The 15,995-nt window shown below is 40.6% G+C and overlaps 1 pseudogene; it reads right to left on the reverse strand.

Moving 5' to 3' along the window:
* Positions 1–13,148: 13,148 nt before the first annotated feature.
* LOC119508062 lies at positions 13,149–13,611 on the reverse strand (annotated as a pseudogene).
* Between the last annotated feature and the right edge of the window lie 2,384 nt (positions 13,612–15,995).

Below are 15,995 nucleotides of genomic sequence, written 5' to 3' on the forward strand. Positions count from 1 at the left end.
TATTGTGAAAGGAATTTTTTTTCTTGATTTCTTCTTCTGGTTGTTCATTGCTTGGATATAGAAACACTTCTGAAATAGGAGTGTTGATCTTGTACCCCACAACTTTGTTGAATTCATTTATTAGCTCTAGGAGCATTGTTGTGGGTTTTTCAGGATTGTCTGTATATTGGATCATATCATCTGCAAACAGGGAAAGTATTACTTCTTCCTTTCAAATTTGGATGCCTTTTATTTCTTTTTCTTGCCTAATTGCTATGGCAGTGACTTCCAGTACAACACTGAATAACAGTGGTTACAATGGGCATACTTGTCTTCTTGCTGATCTTAGAGGGAAAGCTTTCAGTCTTTCACCATTAAATAGGATGTTAGCTGTGGATTTTTTACATATGCTCTTAATCTTGTTGAGGAAGTTCCCTTCTATTTCAAGTATTCTAAGGGTTTTTACCAAGAAATGGTGCTGTATTTTGTCAAACATCTTTTCTGTATCAATTGAGATGATCATGTGCTTTTTCATTCACTCAGGTAAGGTGATGTATTATATTAATTGATTGTCTTATGTGAACCAACCTTGCATACCAGGAATAAATACCACTTGGTCATATTGTACACTTCTTTTAATATGCTGCTGGATTCAGTTTGCTAGTATTTTGTTAAGGATTTTGTATCTGTATTCATGAGATATTGGTCCATAGTTTTCTTTTCTTATGGTATCTTTATCTGGCTTTGGTATGAGGGTGAATATTGGCCTCATAGAATGTGTTAGGGAGTGTTTCCTCCTCTTCAATTTTATGGTAGAGTTTGAGCAGAATTGGAGCTATGTCTTCTTGGAGTGTCTGGTAAAATTTCCCTCTGAAGCTATCTGGTCCTGGGTTTTTCTTTGTTCAGAGGTTTTGATTACTGATTCAATCTTTTTACTAATAATTGATGTGTTGAGACTTTCTCTTTCATTTCCTGTTTCTTTGTTTGTCTTTTTCATTGCATGCTTCCAGTTTGCTAATGCTGCCATTATGCAAAATACCAGAAGTGGATTGGCTTTTATAAAGGGAGTTTGTTTGGTTACAAATTTACAATCCAAAGGCCATAAAAGTGTCCAGATTAAGGCATCAACATGAGTATACCTACACTGAAAAAGAGCTGTTGGCATCTGGAAAACCTCTGTTAGCTGGGAAGGCATGTGGCTGGCATCTGCTGATCCTGGATTGTGTTCCAGCTCCTCTCTCAGTGCCTGTGAGTTATTGGTTCTTTCTCCCAGGATATTTCTCCCTAAGTGCCTGGGCATCCTGTCTTAGCATATCCTGGGGCAAACTCTGGGCTTCATCTCTTAGTTAAACATCCTTCTGTCTGCATCTCCAAGCACGTCTGAGCATCAGCATCAGCAAGCATCTGGGCCTGTGTGGCTCTTTTAAAAGTAATCCAGTAAACTAATCAAGCAAGACCCACACTGAATGGGCAGGGCCATACCTCCATGGAAATAGCCTAATCAAAATTATCACCCACAGTTGGGTGTGTCACATCTCCATGGAAACAACCTAATCCAAATATCCCACAAGATTGGATTAAAAGATCATGGCTCTTTCTTGGGGGATATAATATATCCAAACCAGCACACATGCTGTACATTTTAATATTTTAACATGTAACTTAAGAGATTTACTCCCTAGGATGTCTGTTTCTTGGTTTTGCAACTGCTAATACAGAGAGTTTCTTGAGCTTCAACGCTTCTATCAGGAAGGTTTGCCCAACACAAATGCAGTGTGCAGGGTTTCCCTGCCTTACTGGGCCTCTGTCTTGTCCTGGTATTTTGCTTGTTAGTTGCTTTGGAGTTACCCCCTTTACAGGAGTTTGGTTGTCCACTTTGCTTCCCAGGAGACAGACATCCCTCTTCTAGGTATTTGAAGCTGGCAGGAGTTCAGACTTTTCTCCTCTATAGTTTTTTATATTCCTTTTGTTGTCTTGTGCAGCTTTGTCTTGGAGGGAAAATTCTGGGAGGAGGGAAAGTCCCAGAGAGGACTTTCCCAAGTCGGTCTTTCCCAGCCAATACAGGGCCAAGGACCCACCAAGGAGGCACAACCCAGCTCTAATGTGCCCTGAGTGGGGATCAAGAAGGGTGACAAAATCTTCTCAGAAGCTCTCCAAAGCTCTTTCCTGGCCTGCCCAGCAAATGCAGTCCTCAGCTAATGGTCCCTGTTCTAGTTTGCTAATGCTGCGGAATGCAAAACACCAGAGATGGATTGGCTTTTATAAAAAGGGGGTTTATTTGGCTATACAGTTACAGTCTTAAGGCCATAAAGTGTCCAAGGTAACACATCAGTAATCAGGTACCTTCACTGGAGGATGGCCAATGGCATCCAGAAAACCTCTGTTAGCTGGGAAGGCACGTGGCTGGCGTCTGCTCCAAAGTTCTGGTTTCAAAATGGCTTTCTCCCAGGACGTTCCTCTCTAGCAAGCTTGCTCCTCTTCAGAACGTCACTCACAGCTGCACACTCTTTACTCTCCTTGAGCCAGCTCATTTATATGGCTCCACTGATCAAGGCCCACCCCGAATGGGTGGGGCCGCGCCTCCACAGAAATATCCCATCAGTTATCGTCCACAGTTGGGTGGGGCGCATCTCCATGCAAACAACCTAATTCAAACGTTCCAACTTAATCCCCACTATTATGTCTGCCCCACAAGATTGCACCAAAGAATATGGCTTTTTTCCTGGGGGACATAATACATTCAAACTGGCACATTCCACCTCCTGGACCCCAGAAAAACATATTCTTTCCAAATACAAAATACATTCATCCCATCACAATATCACAAAAACTTAAATCATTTCAGTAACAAAAGTTAAGTACAAGATCCCATCAAAATCAAATATAGGCATGGTCAGTCCTAAGGCATACTTTTCCTTTAGCTTTGGATCTGTGGACTTAGAACAAGTTATATGCTTCCAATATACAAAGGAGGGACATTCATAGGATAAACATTTCCATTGCCATAAGGAGAAACAGTAAGGAAAACAGGGTTAACAGGACCAAAACAGTTCCTAAAACCTGCAGGACAAACTCCATTAGATTTCAAAGTCTGAGAGTCATTTACAGAACAACGTTGCGTCCTTGGGGCTTGAGAGAGCGGGAGCCGAACCCTTCCTAAGGGCCTTTTCAGCAGCCCTTTCCTCTCCAAATGCTTAGGTGAGTGCTCCAACATACCCACACATTGGGGAGACCACCTTCTCGGCCCCACCCTCCTCAAACATCGGGGCAGCTCCCGGATTCCCTTCCATCTCCGGGGCAGACGCTCAACCCCTTCAGAACAGTGGGGTGGCAGCCAGGCTCTCCCCAATTCCCTGGGAATGTGCTCCAACCTCTTTGGGACCTGAGGTGGCAAAACTCTTCCAGAGCATCGAGGCGGAAAGCTCGCCCTCGACCTCCAGGGCAAACTCACCCTTTCCATGCATGTGGGCTGCTCCGCTCTCCCAGCCCGAGACCTCCTGACTCCAGACCTCAACCTCCATGGCTCTGTCTTTGAAGAAATTTTTCCTTTAATTTTTTCCTTGTCTGTCTCCTCCAGTCCAGACCGGCAATGGCTCTGTCTATAAAGATCTCGCAAAAGTTCTGTTGGCTTTGCATGAAGCATGCAGGGATCAAAGCCATCAGACTATAGGACTTTCCACAAATCCTTTCTGGATAATTCCATCTCTAATCTTGGCTTGTACTGAAATGGCGGCTGGGTTCCATGTTTGGTTACATCCTCACATTGGGCTGTAGCTTCTGGGATTCCACCCCCTGGAAGCTCATAATTTTCCAAGCCATCAGCTTCTGGTTTCTTTGAACCCAAGAGTTCAGTTCTAAGTTTATCTCTCTCTGCTTGCATTTTACTATAAGCTGCAAGGAGAAGCCAGGATACATCCTCCACATGTAGTCTGGAGATCTCCTCAGCTAAGTATTCCAGGTTGTTGCTTCCAGATTCTTCCTTCCATCTGACACCATGACTTAATTTTGCCAAATTCTCTGCCACTTTAAAACAAGGATCGCCTTTCTTCCAGTTCACAACAATACATTGATCATCTCTGTTCAAGGCCTCGTCAGAAGTATCTTTAGAGTCCATATTTCCACAGTCTCTTCAAAGCAGTTTAGGCCTTTTCTATCAAGCTCCTCACAATTATTCCAGAATCTTCCCCTTATCCATTTAAAAAGCCGTTCCAACATGTTTGGTATCTGCAAACTCAGCAGCAAAAGCACCCCACTTCTCTGGTACCAAAATCTGTTCTAGTTTGCTAATGCTGCGGAATGCAAAACACCAGAGATGGATTGGCTTTTATAAAAAGGGGGTTTATTTGGCTATACAGTTACAGTCTTAAGGCCATAAAGTGTCCAAGGTAACACATCAGTAATCAGGTACCTTCACTGGAGGATGGCCAATGGCATCCAGAAAACCTCTGTTAGCTGGGAAGGCACGTGGCTGGCGTCTGCTCCAAAGTTCTGGTTTCAAAATGGCTTTCTCCCAGGACGTTCCTCTCTAGCAAGCTTGCTCCTCTTCAGAACGTCACTCACAGCTGCACACTCTTTACTCTCCTTGAGCCAGCTCATTTATATGGCTCCACTGATCAAGGCCCACCCCGAATGGGTGGGGCCGCGCCTCCACAGAAATATCCCATCAGTTATCGTCCACAGTTGGGTGGGGCGCATCTCCATGCAAACAACCTAATTCAAACGTTCCAACTTAATCCCCACTATTATGTCTGCCCCACAAGATTGCACCAAAGAATATGGCTTTTTTCCTGGGGGACATAATACATTCAAACCGGCACAGTCCCCCACAACTCTGAGGAAGTGTTGTGTTTTTAAATCTCCACAGCCTCCTTCCCTGTCCAGGGAGGGTTGAAACAACGGCTGCTGTCACCTTTGTTGGGGTGGGTTGAAATAATAGCTGCTGTCAGAGCTGGGACCCAGCAATCCAAACTTGCTAATCTAAAGTCATGATTAGCAACCAACTGGGCCCACCAGTGTTCTTGGGGAAGAGGATGTTTATGTCCTTTTCTGACACTAGCAGCTATCCATGAATTGGACCTCAGAGCAGTTTGCCATGGGGGTGGGGGATGGCTGCCAATAGCTGCCCTATGGAAAAAGCAATTTACGGTTTTTCCCAGTAATTTATAAGTCTCTTCCTTCTGCTCTTCCCTGGATGCTGTACAATGTTCTTCTGACCGCTGTGGTTTCAAAATAGTTGTTTCAGACAACTATTTAATAGTTGTCTGTTTAATAGTTGTTTTGGTGAAAGTACTGAGTCCTGGAGCTCCCTACTCCACCGTCTTCCCTGGAAGTCCTCCTTCAGAGTTCCTCCCATCACTCTTTATCCCATCCTCCATTTTATACTCTTTTGGCACTTTGTTACTGTCTAGGATTATTTTGTTTATTTGTTTACTTATTTATTTCCTATCCTCTCTGCATGGGGCCCTTACTGGTATTGGTTGCTTTGAAATCTTAACAGTCAGAACCATTATTGCTACATTAGATTGTGATATATCCTGATTTGGCATTAAGATACTGTCTTGAGATTGATGACATGCAAAGCTGCCTACTAAATCCTGGCTTTTCCTGAAGGTCTCTTTGCAAGTCATCTCTGTACAGAAGTAAGCAGCAGCCTCTCACTCAGGAGAGAGCACTGAGTGGAATTAAGTTTCCTCAATTTCTGAGCTAATGTTCTGAACAGCTGTTAAGTCTTGCTGTGATTAGACACAGTAAGACCTGGTATTTATGTATACGTTGGTTCAAACATTGTAAAAATAAGAACCCAGCATTTCAATTTTTTTTACAAAAGATAAACTATTTTTAAACAAAGAATAAGATCAAGATATGTGTTTTACTTCTCATATGTAAGAACACTAGGATTCCAGAACAAATGTTTTCACTTATTTACCACGTGACCTTGCTCAAGTTTTTTGCCCTCTTAGAATCCTCCTCTGTAAAAGGGAGGAAACTACATTAGATTTATCAATGCCTTCCAGCTGTTATTCAAAATGAATAATTAGAGAAAACTTATAAAATTAATGTTAATAAAATATTCTCTATATCAAAGTTGTTAAAAATAAACCTTCAGATACTGCTCTCTTACCAAAATATGATCACCATCATAGTGGGATTTCTGCACCAGAACATCAAATCATCTCTGCCAATTAAATCTCATGACTCAAACTGATTTAGAGAGGTTACTTCTGCAGCGGAAAATTCTGGGATAGTCTCCCTCGCCTCTCTGCTTATTCTATGGACTGCACCTACTTCTTTCTGTCCACTTCCTGCTACAATGCAGTCACAGCAGGGCAGTCCTGGGGAAATGTGATCACTCCTTCTGGCCACAGTTAATGACTTGTGGTCCAGGCATGGGCACCTTAATCAGTCAAGGTCAATGAGTCCTACTCCCAGAAATTTGGATCTTGGGTAGAAAAGATGGAAAGAGAGCTCTCCCCTAATGCTTAAAGCCTAAAATGTCTGGCATATGGGGCAACCATTTGTGTTCCCCAAAGGAAAGATGGTCTGCAGAAACAAGAGATAAACAGAGTGTCTGACATGCCCATCCCTGGTTCCAGTTAATACAGCAGACAAGCTGTATTCCTATCCCTAGCCTAGGTCATTCAACTCTTTTCTTGAGAGATATGCCAGTTTGCTTCCAATAAGTTCTTTTTTGCTGAAACTGGCCCAAGTCTGGTTTTGTTGCTTGTACTCCTTCAAAATCTAAAGTAATACAACTTCTATCAGAATAAAATGAAATCTCTCATCTTCGGATAATCTCCCTGCCAGAGATAATTACTTCTCTAATAGCCCTGTCCATCTCTGTTATGTCTGTTAAGACTGGCTTGGGCTATCTGCTCCCATTAGTCCTTTCTTTTAAATTCAAAGATTTCCATTAGCTTAACTGGTATAAGATATACTTTCTCCAGCTAAAATTGATCTGTTTGGCTTAGAGATGTTTTTGCCTAGATTCTGAAACTTCTGAGCCTTTCTTCAGATCCTATCAACAGAGCACTACAGTTTCTCATAAAGGAAAAATCTATGGACACAGTAAACTATATATTTTTTGTTGCACTTGTTAGGTGGGCCTTAATTTCATCCACTCAGACATCGAAGTGGGAGAAAAAATAAAAGATGTATGATCATTTGTAAGAAATAATCCTTTGACCCAAAACAATCTAAGATATTCTAGAATCATGGTAAATCCTCAAAATAGAAATGTGATGGCATCTTACCTCCTCAGAGATCCAAATTCCAGTATTATATTCAATTGTAACAATGTAAATCCTATGAGTCAAATAATTTGCACTTTCTATACTGGAAGATTCTTCTGAGGAGAACCCACATGTTATTTGAGCAAAATGAGCAAAAATATGACTAACTAGCATAGAGAAGAAGTTAGTAAGGAAATAGTAAAGGTGTTAAGGGATAAAAATTAATAGCTTATGCACAACTATTGTTGAAGTTTTCCTTTGTTTTGATTTTTATTTGTTTTGTCAGCTTATATGTTCTTCATCATAACATTCGCTAATGGCTTTTCTTTCTAATTTATATGAATATACTTCCCTTCAGAAAAATATGATTCCTAGATTAGAAAACTTTCATTCTATTTAGTCCTAAGGGACCAAAAGATATGTTTTCCCCCATAGGCAACACAAGCCCTGTGAAATGGAGGCAGAGCTTTCATGCCTTAAAATTAATTTTCCCAACTGTACAACCATTACCAATAAAGGCAAAGCAAATGCAAATTACCACTACTGCTTCAGGTCAACTACAGAAGAGTCAGTCTTCATCTCAGAATTCTTTAAATCTTCCCTGACAGGAGTGCTAGGAAAAGCATAATATACAGAATCACAAATTGGTTTTTTGACAAACTGCCAATTGAGTCACTCCTGAAGGAAAAAAACAACAGTGAACACTAAGGGCAAAACAAAAGTAGTAACTGAGAAATGCAGTTGAAAATGATCTAAAAATGCAAAGGAAGAAAAAAAAAATAGGATCCAGTCTGGCATATATGTAATTTCAGAGGCCCAAGGGAATATTTCATAAAGAAATCTTTTATTGTTTTAAAATTTCTGCATAAACATCTTTATAGCAGAAAGTCCCCGTGGTTTGGTGGAACACACGAGATGCTTGGATATTATGGCCCCAGAATTTCTGGTGCAGAAATTAAAAATTAGAAACAGACTTTCCTATTGCTCTTGCATGGTTTCTGTCTCCAGGGATGATTTATTTTAAAAGCTACACATACAAGTATCTTGACTTTTTAATCTGTAAGTTTTGCTATAACAATCTGTGTTCAAAAATGAAAACACTTTCTGGAAAGAATGTTTCTGTGAAAACTGCTGATTCATTTGTAAATTAATTTTGTATAGAATTTTCATGACATAAAAAACATGGCAGTTTATTTGGATTGAATTAATGTATTTCCATGTGGGCTAAAATAAAGTCAAAACATGAATTCCTATGATATCAATGGAATTAAAGCTAAATTTAATTTTTTAAATACTTAATTCCCAATTGTTAACCTGCTGACTCAAAATTATATAAACTGAAATTTTTTCTTTCTTACTCAAAATTAAGAATGAAATCATGTCCAGAATATCATCTAACATCTACTTTTTGAAAATAGTACCAACAGCTACTTTTAAAAAATTCTGGTTTAATCAGCTAGATATATTTTTATCTCTCCTTTCTTCTGTAAACTCCTGAAAATGACAGTAAAGATAAATCCTCAAGGGGAAATGGAGAGCAACCACAGCAGACAAGGAATGTCAACAAATTTGTGAAGATGGAGAAGTCAAAACTGGCTTAGAAGAACAGAAGAACCAGAAACCTAAGTGCCTGATACCTAACTTAATACCTAGTGGATTCTCTCTATTGAGCAGGCTCAGTAATTGGAGATTAGATGCAGAGAAGCAGGGTGGGCTGGTGACTAGGGAACTGGTTGAAGCAGGCACTGGTACTGTGAGAATTAAATTAAGTTTAGCTTTCACACAGAGTGGGGGCAGCTCGGGAGGATGGCAGAGGGTCAAGAAGCCAAGCTGTATTTGGTGGCCGGTCCTCCTGTTTTCCGCCCACTATCCTTGCAAAGTGGAGACTCGGGGGGTAGAGGTTCCTAAAATAGCTTCATAAGTTGTTACCAAACTAGCTCCAACTGGCTTTGCAGTTAAAAAACAAAGGAAAGAGAGGTGGCGACTTGTTTCAAATGTTCCTTATTTTAAATCTTTCAAGTTAGCCCAGGAGACTTTTTTCAAATGTTTCCAATTTGGGTAGGCTGCGTGTTTCAAATTTGGGTGGGCTAGTTAGGCCTGTTGAATAGAATGTAACCTCTGAAGTATCCAGCCACTGGAGAAACAGGGGAGGAACTTGCAGGTTCGGCATAGGGAATAAATGGTACTGGGTCTATTGTTCTGGGCACCAACCCCCACATTTTGGTTCTGTGCCCATTCTTGCAAGATCGTGAATAAATTCTTCTCCACAATCGGGTGAGTGTTTATGCCTTTTTAGGAATAGTGCTCGTTTCTCACAGCACCCAACTCTATGAAGCCAGGTAACTACTCCTGTCTCACCCTTAGGGAGAGGGGAGGTTATTCTGTATTATTGAACCAAAGAGGCCCAGAATTGGAGACTTCAGGCACAACAGAGGGCAAGGGTAAGGCAACGGACTAAAAATGAGGGACTGTTCTAGTTTGCTAATGCTGCTGGAATGCAAAACACCAGAAATGGATTGGCTTTTATTAAAGGGGGTTTATTTGGTTACATAGTTACAGTCTTAAGGCCATCAAGTGTCCAATGTAACACATCAGCAATCGGGTTCCTTCACTGAAGGATGGCCAATGGCGTCTGGAAAACCTCTGTTAGCTGGGAAGGCACGTGGCTGGCGTCTGCTCCAAAGTTCTGGTTTCAAAATGGCTTCCTCCCAGGACGTTCCTCTCTAAGCTGCAGTTCCTCAAAAAAGTCACTCTTAGTTGCACTTGGGATATTTGTCCTCTCTCAGCTTCTCCAGAGCAAGAGTCTGCTTTCAATGGCCATCTTCAAACTGTCTCTCATCTACAGCTCCTGTGCTTTCTTCAAAGTGTCCCTCTTAGCTGTAGCTCCTCTTCAAATGTCACTCTCAGCTGCACTGAGTTCCCTCTGCCCGTCAGCTCATTTATATGGCTCCACTGATCAAGGCCCACCCTAAATGGGTGGGGCCACGCCTCCATGGAAATATCTCATCAGAGTTATCACCTACAGTTGAGTGGGTCGCATTTCCATGCAAATCTAATCAGCACCAAAACATATGCCCCACAAGACTGCATCAAAGAATATGGCTTTTTCTGGGGGACACAGTACATTCAAACTGGCACAGGGACTAATCAATCAAAGTTAGACATATAACCCCTTCCAGGTCCCAGAACACCAGAAACCACAGTCATACCTGCTAATCAGGATATCAGAGGACCCTTCTCTGAAGATCCAGAGAAGTCCCCCAACCAAAGATGTCTCAGTGTCCTATCAACCTACGGAGATGGCCACCAGTCCACAAGTCCCTCCATCACAACAGCACATCCAGTCAGCTTTTCAGTGCTTTAACTCTTAAATATGCCTGAATGAAAAGCCAAGCCTCACTAGACTTTTAAGGAAAGCCTCCACAATGAAAGACAGAGACAAAAACAAACAGAAGAAAAAGAACTTGGGTGAATGAAAGAATGTATAAGACAGAAGAAAATTTTGTTTCTAATTGTGATTAATATCCTCCAAAAGATAAAAGAAGACCAACCTAATCATTTCCTCCCATTCTCTCCAAAAAAGAGCTGGATTTGAGATCCCCTGAGGTGCCACTCTCATTAAGCTTTGCCATTAGGGACTTAAAATAAATGTATCAACATGTTTTTATTTCAGCTTTATTGGGATTAGACCTTATTCCCAACTCATCTTTATTTTTAGTGGAATGTAGCACAAACACTCAAAAAGTTTATCAGAACTTAGATATTTTGAAAGAAAAAAAAAGTTGGCATTCCTCTTTTTCTTTTTAGAATAAGCAGAGGCTATTTATTCAGAGCTTGTTAATAATGTTAATAGAATTATCATTATTTTCAATTCATTAGCAATAATAATAACAGCCAGCATTTATTGAGTGCTTAGGTTGTCCCGGGCACTGAGACAAGCACTTTTACAAGCATAGTCTCATTTAATCTTTTCAACACACCTAGGACATGGGTACTACTATTATTTTCATCATACAGATGAGGAAACCAGAGGTCAGGTAACATCCTCAAGATGGCACAAGTTGGATTTGAACCAGATATGCTTGACATTAAAGCTTTATCTTTAATCTCCATATTCACTACCTCTTAAGTACAAAGAAGAAAAGAAGAAATCAAATTTGTGTCGTGAGTGTAAAGAAGGAGAGTTAAATGGTAAATAGACATGTTCCTCACATGCTTTATGAGTTGAACTTAAAAATAAACCCAGCAATGTTACAAAGGGACCAGAATTGGTTGCTTAGATAGGCCTCACACAAGTGTTTACCTTGATAAGGCCACCAAGGTCTAAGGTTGGGAGTCCTTACTGCAGATTCAAGAAAAGGTACCCAACAAGATCAGGTGTCACTTGGCAAGACCCTAAGCCTGAAAGCAGATTTGCCTCTCAGGAGTGAACTCTTAATAACCAAATGTGGGAAGATATATGCATAAAGCCAGAATGCTGGGCAATGTCCAAACATGACTGGAATGTTTTTTTCCCAGTAATCAAATTTATGTGGGAAGTTAAATCATAATCAGAAGATTGCTTAGTGAGCATGGAAATTAGTGAGCATGGGCCAGGGAGTTAAATAATATTAGTGTCTTGTTTCATTGAGCTAGTCATCCATCCATCCATCCATCCACTCCTTCAGTAACTATTTATTGAGCACTTAACTATGCCAGGTCTTGCTCTTACTGCTGGGGATACAATTGTTACACCAAGTTCCCACCTTAATGGTGGGATGTTGCCTAAAAGACACAGGCACCATCAAACAAATAGAGAATATGATTTTAGATGCCAATAAATGCTATGAATAAAATTAAGCATGGTAAAAAAAATAGTTTAATAGAGTGGTCAAGGAATATCTAGCAAGAGAGTTGATATCTGAGATCTGAAAAGGTAACAAAGTGAACCACGCTAAGTCCTAGGGAGAAAGCAATTCAGCAGAGAAAACAGCAAGTGTAGAGAGGTAAATAAAAAGTAATTGTTTGAGGGACAATATGGTGTTGGAACCCAATCAGCAAATAGGGGATAGGTAGGACATATGGTTAGAAAGTAGGCAGGAGCCAGATCATGTAGGGCTTCATAACTATGATACGGATTTTGCTGGAAGAGTGACTGGAAGCCATTGGGCTGGGGGTTGGGGTGAGGGAAGGTGGATTGAGCAGAAGAATGGCAGGATCCAATTTCTGGGAGGCAGGCTTTGCGCTGTAGTGAGAGCAAAACTTTTACTTTTCTCTGGAGGTAGGGTTAGTCCTAGACGCTAAGCTAGGTATGATCATGTGACAAAGTTCTAGCTAATGGCAAGTAAGTGAAAGTGTGTGCAACTTTCTTAAAGAGAGAGGATATACACCTCTCCCTTTTGTCTCCTTCCTTTGGGCTGGAATATGGTTGTGAACAGCTAAGCTGAAACCTGGGGCTCCATCTTGGACTATGAAGAAGTAACTTCATATTAAGGGTGGGAAAGCAGCAAGATGGAAGGCACTTTCATCCCTGATAATTATAAAGATACCAAACCAGCTCTGGACTGTCTATATTCAGATGACAGATAAATTTCTATCTATCTTGTTATGGGTTTTCTGTCACTTGCAGCTAAATTTAATCCTAACTAATACACTCCCTTCTTAGCTTGCTTAAGGTTATATAATAACTAGAAATTTCAGGTCAGGACATTGACTGGGTCCTATTCATGGTTTATAATACAGACTTCATAACTTCACTGGTTGCACTTTGTGGCACCGAAACTCCGCTTAAAAGCCCTCCTCAACTCACTGAAGTTTACATCTATTATTCTGATAGATCACCTGATCAGATGTTGTATTTCTTTGGTTCTTATGATATATAGATGTGTTTTCCCTCCAAACCTAAAAGACTTTTTAGTTGTTGTTGTTGTCAGTTCATGTTTTTTATTAATCCACACACAATCACTTGTCTTCTGGTTTCTTGAAGCAATGTCAGACAACACTTGCCAGAGTAATGTCTGTCAAAGTGGTAGGCCATAAAAACTCCAGCACCACATTCATCTGAAGGGCACTCCCGATGAAGGGGACTAATTTTGCTACTCTCATCCACCTTATAGAATTTCAGGACAGCTAACATAACCTTGTTTCTCTTATGTTTATTCTTCTTGGGAGTAGTGTAAGACTTCTTCCTTTTCTTAGCACCACCACGAAGTCTCAGCACAAGATGAAGAATGGACTCCTTTTGAATGTGGTAGTCAGACAAGGTACATACATCTTCCAGTTGCTTTCCAGCAAAGATCATCTCTGCTGATCAGGAGGAATTCCTTCCTAATCCTGGATCTTGGCTTTCAGATTTTCTATTGTATCCGAGGGTTCAACCTCAAGAGATTGTTTTCCCTGTCAGGGTTTTTATGAAAATCTGCATCTTGGTGGCGGCTCCACCACAGATGGCAGATCAGAAAGCCCTAAAAGAAATTTTTTTTTTTTTAATCATCATTTTATTGAGATATATTCACATACCACGCAGTCATACAAAACAAATTGTACTTTCGATTGTTTACAGTACCATTACATAGTTGTACATTCATCACCTAAATCAATCCCTGACACCTTCATTAGCACACACACAAAAATAACAAGAATAATAATTAGAGTGAAAAAGAGCAATTGAAGTAAAACAGAACACTGGGTACCTTTGTCTGTTTGTTTCCTTCCCCTACTTTTCTACACATCCATCCATGAACTAGACAAAGTGGAGTTTGGTCCTTATGGCATTCCCAATCCCACTGTCACCCCTCATAAGCTACATTTTTATGCAACTGTCTTCGAGATTCATGGGTTCTGGGTTGTAGTTTAATAGTTTCAGGTATCCACCACTAGCTACCCCAATTCTTTAGAACCTAAAAAAGGTTGTCTAAAGTGTGTGTAAGAGTGCCCACCAGAGTGATCTCTCGGCTCGTTTTGGAATCTCTCTGCCACTGAAGCTTATTTCATTTCCTTTCACATCCCCCTTTTGGTCAAGAAGATGTTCTCCGTCCCACGATGCCGGGTCTACATTCCTCCCCAGGAGTCATATTCCACGTTGCCAGGGAGATTCACTTCCCTGGGTGTCTGATCCCACGTAGGGGGGAGGGCAGTGATTTCACCTTTCAAGTTGGCTTAGCCAGAGAGAGAGGGCCACATCTGAGCAACAAAGAGGCATTCAGGAGGAGACTCTTAGGCACAAATACAGGGAGGCCTAGCCTCTCCTTTGCAGCAACCGTCTTCCCAAGGGTAAAACTTATGGTAGAGGGCTCAACCCATCAAACCACCAGTCCCCTATGTCTGTGGTCATGTTAGCAACCATGGAGGTGGGGTAGGCGAATACCCCTGCATTCTCCACAGGCTCCTCAAGGGGGCACTACATCTTTTTTTTTTTTTTCCTTGTTTGTCTTTTTTCTTTTTTTCTTTTTTTTTTTTTAACTTTCCCTTCTTTTTTAAATCAACTGTATGAAAAAAAAAAAAGTTAAAAAGAAAACAAACATACAAAAAAAGAACATTTCAAAGAGACCATAACAAGGGAGTAAGAAAACGACAACTAACCTAAGATAACTGCTTAACTTCCAACATGTTCCTACTTTACCCCAAGAAAGTTACATAATATAGCAACATTTCAGTGAACTTGTTCCTACTACATCCATCAGAAATTAACAGACCATAGTCATTTCTGGGCATCCCCAGAACGTTAAATAGCTTATCTGTTCTTCTTGGATTATTGTTCCCCCTTCCTTAATTGCTCTCTCCTGCTAGTTCCCCTACATTCTACATTATAAACCATTTGTTTTACATTTTTCAAAGTTCACATTAGTGGTAGCATATAATATTTGTCTTTTTGTGCCTGGCTTATTTCGCTCAGCATTATGTCTTCAAGGTTCATCCATGTTGTCATATGTTTCACCAGATTGTTCCTTCTTACTGCTGCGTAGTATTCCATCGTGTGTATATACCACATTTTATTTATCCACTCATCTGTTGAAGGACATTTGGGTTGTTTCCATCTCTTGGCAATTGTGAATAATGCTGCTATGAACATTGGCGTGCAGATATCTGTTCGTGTCACTGCTTTCCGATCTTCCGGGTATATACCGAGAAGTGCAATCGCTGGATCGAATGGTAGCTCTATATCTAGTTTTCTAAGGAACTGCCAGACTGACTTCCAGAGTGGCTGAACCATTATACAGTCCAACCAACAATGAATAAGAGATCCAGTTTCTCCACATCCCCTCCAGCATTTGTAGTTTCCTGTTTGTTTAATGGCAGCCATTCTAACCGGTGTTAGATGGTATCTCATTGTGGTCTTAATTTGCATCTCTCTAATAGCTAGTGAAGCTGAACATTTTTTCATGTGTTTCTTGGCCATTTGTATTTCCTCTTCAGAGAACTGTCTTTTCATATCTTTTGCCCATTTTATAATTGGGCTGTCTGTACTATTGTTATTGAGTTGTAGGATTTCTTTGTATATGCAAGATATCAGTCTTTTGTCAGATACATGGTTTCCAAAAATTTTTTCCCATTGAGTTGGCTGCCTCTTTACCTTTTTGAGAAATTCCTTTGAGGTGCAGAAACTTCTAAGCTTGAGGAGTTCCCATTTATCTATTTTCTCTTTTGTTGCTTGTGCTTTGGGTGTAAAGTCTAGGAAGTGGCCGCCTAATACAAGGTCTTGAAGATGTTTTCCTACATTATCTTCTAGGAGTTTCATGGTACTTTCTTTTATATTGAGATCTTTGGTCCATTTTGAGTTAATTTTTCTGTAGGGGGTGAGGTAGGGGT

Source organism: Choloepus didactylus, chromosome 13 (genome assembly GCF_015220235.1).
Source record: "Choloepus didactylus isolate mChoDid1 chromosome 13, mChoDid1.pri, whole genome shotgun sequence".
Taxonomy (NCBI): Eukaryota; Metazoa; Chordata; class Mammalia; order Pilosa; family Megalonychidae; genus Choloepus; species Choloepus didactylus.